This window comes from Vigna umbellata, chromosome 5 (genome assembly GCF_029865625.1).
Source record: "Vigna umbellata cultivar VRB3 chromosome 5, Vumbellata_1.0, whole genome shotgun sequence".
NCBI lineage: Eukaryota > Viridiplantae > Streptophyta > Magnoliopsida > Fabales > Fabaceae > Vigna > Vigna umbellata.
Genome location: NC_142169.1, coordinates 60,866,503 through 60,872,502, shown reverse-complemented (window position 1 = coordinate 60,872,502; position 6,000 = coordinate 60,866,503).

The following is a 6,000-nucleotide window of genomic DNA, read 5'->3' as shown; positions in this document are numbered from 1 at the left end:
AAATCCTAGAAATGCTTTTAAAATGATGCACTAAATGCGATTAATCAACTACCTTTATTTTGAGGCAAATTGAAATGGGAAAAATAGAATCAAAATTAAATGAAGGGGGAAAAAACAAAATGTTGTTTGAGAAGTTAACATCTTTTAAACAAAAGATGAGCTTAGCCTTCGTATAGAATAATACATACATTAAATGACAATATTTAATTAATTAATTAATTAATGTGCCTTGTAGTTTTCACATATATCAAAATTTAATTTATTTTATATTAACGTTCATACCATTAATTCAACGTCCCAATGTTTATAGTAATTAATTATTATAAAAATCACACTTTTAATAATACAAAATAATTAATTAAAACAAAACACATAAGATATTATTACAATTATCAAGATATAACATATAATAACAAAATATATACATAGTCTTATTTTATAAGGAGATAATACTACACTAAACAGAAAGTATAATATAGTATACAAAAAACAAATAGAAACAATTAGATGTATGTTATACTAGAAACCAACAACTTCATTTTTGTGAATTGGAGAATCAGAAAATTGTTTAAATGACTAAATTGGTATTACTAACTCAATGGAGAGTTCTAAAATAGGTGTTGATGTCATATTAAACACCAATTCGCTCAATTGATTCAAAATCCTCTATTCTCTAATTCAAAACCAAACCAATAACTCATATATAAAATTTCACATATTTCATATTAGATTTTAATGAACTAAATGACTAACCAAGTCCTAATTGACACAAAAACAAACTCCAAACATTAGATTCTCTTTTAAGTCAACTCTTCTAGAATTTAACCTGTTAAAACCCAAAATTTTAGACAAAAAACCAATCATTCCAATAAATTATTGTCAAACTAAAATTCAAGAGCTAATTCATCAACCAAACCAACAACCTATCATCGACAGATAATTAAGAATTAAACACAATTCAGTAAGCAATCATATCAAATCTCTTCCAATATCAGACAACACACATTTAGACCAAGTCCAAGTAAGTATACCATAACATAATAGAATCTCAAACATGCTTAATCTCTAAATAAAACTCAAGCATACCAACTTAGATTATCAAAACACTAAAATAATAGAAAAGAGATATTTAGTTTCACTTACCTAACGGAAGACCAAACTGTTTTAGGAAGCTTAAAACAATTACAAACGCACAAGAAGCCTTATATACTCTTATGAATCACAAAAACACGACCAGGTGCGCTATTATGATCACTTATCAACATAAAATTTATAAAAGACTCAAATGTCACATACAAAACAAAGAGAGTTAGAATACAAAGAAAACAAACAAACCAAAGAAATGAGCATAAAATCGACTTATTCTATCTAAGAAACTGGAGATTAAAAGATTTCACTGCGAGGATCACTCAAGGAGTTTTCGATTCTCAAAAAGATGAACAATGAACAAGAACTCTCATAGAGAAGTCAGAAAACTCTAAAAAATAGTTTCTAGAGAGATTGTGTTTTAAAATTATGAAACTCATTTATAATAAAATTATTTATGTTAAAACTCTTTAATATTAAAATAATCAAATCTCATTATTTTAAACCATTATCATTTCTAAACTGTCATTTTCTAAATTTTTACACTAATGGAAAAAAAAATGATCGTTAAACTGTTAGTAAACGATAATATTGTTTTAGTTGGAATAATATTTGTAGTTATGCAATATAGAAGAATTAATGGTGGTTGAAAAACCCAGCAATAGCAATGACCAAACCCTCACTGATAGAGTTGCCAGCGGGGCTTTGTTTTTGGTTTGGCTTTCCTTAGACATAGTTGCTAATACGAAACTTAATTACGAAATGACACCATTGTTGCCAATATTAACACTCTCTTTCATTCCTTAAGCACCAATTAATTTCATTCCGCCCAATGACCTACTCATGACTATAATTTATAGGGCGACAAAAATTAATTACTTCACTCAACTTCATACAACTAATATCCTTAGTATTGTTTGGATAATTTATTTTTAGTAATTAATTATTTCCAAATTAAAATGTACTTATTAACTAAAAATAGACTTTTAGAAGCTACTTTAAAAAAAAATCTATGTATAAACTAATTTTATTTATGTGCTTACATTCTTTTATGATAAAAAGATGAGGAAGTATTTTTCAAATAAAATCTTTAAATTAAATTAAGACTGTATTATCCTTTTATTAAGTTTTAAAATTTAAAATAAAACTTAGGTTAATTTAGGTTAAGATAATATAAGTTTATGCAAAAGATTTGATCAAGTTTAAGTTAAATTAAAGTTATTTCAAATTAATTCAGTATAAGATTTAGTTAAGTTGATTTGGAATAAAGTTTAGTCAAATTAATTTAAACTTAAATTAAACTAAGTCTTGTTAGATTTAAATTAGGTTAATTCAGGTATAGTCAAATTGACTCCAAATCATATATCAAAAGTATAAATGAATTAAGCGAAAGTCAAATAAACCATAAACAAAATGAGTTGAACCCCAACCTCACAACTAAGTTGTGAATAATAAAAGAATATGTAAAGATCCATTTGTAATTAATGCATGAATCGATTTACAATTTATAATATTTTAAAAACTTATATAATTATAAAAAATATTTAAGAATTAATGGAAGTTTTATTTTAATTAAAGTATCTTCACCCTAATCCCAACTTATTCATCTTCAACTTATTTATTTAATAAATAAAACAAAAAACTTTTTTATAAGTAAATTAGGTTGATTTGTAAGTCATGAATCAAATTAACATTTCCAATAAATATATATAATCCTAAAAATAATGTTATTACATTCCAAAATTCAATTACGAAGAAGAAAAAAAATGTGACTCTCAATTATGTTGTATAAAATTCCTGTACACCAAAATCTTTATATTTACCCAAAACATATCTATTTACTAAACAATGTTTTTCAATAATTGGGAAATTTTCTGCATTTTTGATAATATCTGCATTATCTGAATATAGACAAAAAAAAAAAAAAAAGTTGTATACATTGTATGTGGAGGTTAAGGAAGAAATATTGTATAGAGTTGAAACTACCAACTGACCGGAACAGACACTGCATCTGCATTTGAAAAGGAAATGCAATCACATTTCTTTCATTTAATCAAATCAATCGATATAATATAATTATACTCTGAAAATATTTTAACATAATTTACGTAATGTTATGTATTTTTTATAATTTTTTTATAAAATATCCTATTATATTTTATTTTAATAATAATTAATTTTTTATTTTATTTTATAATCATAAAATAAAAGTGGATATATACTAGTAGTATAGTTAAAGTGGATCAGTCATTAACTACTAGACAATATAAATATATTTTTTTAAAATAAATAACTGAAATTTGATGAATATTCAGTACTTTTATTTTAAAATTGAAGATAAGGAACTATTTTTTTTTTTATTTCAAAATTCTTATGTTAGTTTACTAAGACTTTTTTTAATCTTTTTTAATGTTATTGACATAAGTATATAATTACTTTTTTTTTCTAAATTATACCTTTTAATGTTTAAATACATTTTTTTTTTACGAAAACGAAATTCTAATCATGTTTTCGTTAATTTTGCAGGTTGTCTCTGGTTGATATTTTTTTTAAAGAACGAATTCTTAATAACATTTTTTCCTAGTTTTCTAAATTTGCATGGTTACATTAAATTTCTTTTCAAATACTCTTACCTACAATCACGTTATTATTTTATTTTATTTTTCTAGCTTATTACATACAAAAATTTATTACAAATTATTTTAACCAAATAAATATATATAATTATCAAAATTAATTTTATAAAAAAACAATCATAATTACAATATTTTATATTTTATTAGGATAATTTTTCTATTACCATGATTACCATTTATTTAAATTATCTTATTTATCATTATCTTCAACTTTTTTATTCTCAATTAATTTATAAATATTAAAATGAATATATGTTTAAATTTATATTTACATGAATTTACAAAAAAATATAATTTTTTTAAAAAATGTTACTAATAAGCCGTTCCTAAAAAATATAATTTTAGTATCAAAGAACCTATAAAATTATTTAAAAAAAATGATGAAATTAGTCTTTCCAAAGAAAATTATCCATCTAGTTTACATAAAAATTTCCTAATAGTCTGTTTACGTTAACAAAATTAAAAATATCTATAAGAAAGAAAAAACTGGTTTACTAATACTTAGACCTTTGTTTTGAACAACTTAAAAAAAATCTTATAAATAAACATCTTAACACAATAAAACTAACATTCAAATATTTTAGGTAAGAAACTAAAAAATAGAATATTAGAATTAATAGGTGTTTTAAAATAATGAAATCGATTATTAGAAATATAAAATAATTCGGTAATATAAGTAGAATTTTATAAATACATCTCATCATTTAAAACATTCACAATCTCTTCAAAACTCATTTTCTGAGTTCTATCTCCTTTTTCTCTAAGATTTCTAATCTTGAGTTATCTCTTTGATAATCAAGGTACCTAGACCATCACTGCAGTAAATTCTTTCCCTTCATCTGATTAGTTTTTTATATAGAGTAAGTCAATTTTAACTTTTTTTTTCTCTTTTGATTTTCAGTTTAAGACACATGCAAATAGACTGAACGCATGTGTCACCCAATCTATTTTCCTAGTTCTTTATCGATCAATGGTTTTAAGGACATATACCTTGATCATAATTCTATGATCTGTAGGTACAAATATATAGAGTGGTATGAGCTGAGGCAGAGATAATCGTTTTTAAATGTGTATAAACTTTCTTAGAAGGTAAGGAAAGCTAACTATTATATTTTATTTTTTATCTAGAGATTTTGAGTTCGTATTTATGGTTGAAATGTAATGAATTTGATGTTTAATTTGTTGATAACATGTATTGGTTTTGGTCAATGAAAGAATTATATATGGGAATTTGGTAATTATATGATGATATGCTTGTTGATTGATGCTTGTCCTTGAGGAATGTTGGTAATCAATGATTGTGTTTTGTTTATACTTGTTTGGGTTACTTGAGGTTGTTGTTTTGTGGTATAATTTAGTGGAAAGATGATGTTGTTTTGAGATTAGTGAATAGGTAGGGTTTGGGGTTGGTTTTGGATCAAAAAAGGGACTGTGATAAGAGAAATTTTGAAATAATGGTTGAATGGGAAAAACTGAGGCCTAAGGTCTGTTCTTAGGTGACTTAAGATTTGTGTAGTCTTTTAGTTAAAAAAAATCTCATGTGAAATATATAGAATCTAGTATATGAGTTTTTATAGTTTTGATTTGTCAACAAAACAATGTATGGATTGGAGGAAGGGTATTATGTGCACAACTGTTGTTTGGTGTTTATTTGGAGGCCGTCTAGGACTTAGTTAACTACTTAAAGCATTAGAGTTCTGGTTTAAAACATGAGAAATGAAATACATGAGTTTAAAGTTGTAGGAACTTTGATTACTAACTAAATCAAAAAATTAGCATCTAATAAAGTTATAAACTTATTTTTGAATCATTCACGATGTCTAGGTGTTGGGAATCCAAGTGTGATTCAAAGTCTCATATTGGATAAAAATGAGAAAATAGAACACTATATAAAGATGAAAGACTCATTAACCCATTGTCTTAAGGTTTTGAATAAAAAGTAGTGTCAATCCCTTATATGATTAAACTCATATTTCATTGATACTGTGTCTCCCCAATGAATCCCTCCTTATTAGAGCCAACAATGCAGAATCTCTTTTCAACATAATCAATTTTGTTGGATTTTGCAGCATCTTTTAATTATAAAAGAAATTCATAATAAAGGAATTCCATGAGACATATTTTTCTTGGACGTTAACCTTTTTAAAAAGAAAACAAATAATGTTAATAAAAGATTTTAAATATTGTAAATTTATATTTTATTTAATTAAATAAATTTCATTTTTTATTTTATTGTTATAATATATATAAATAAATAAACAGAAGCATAGAGCCCACA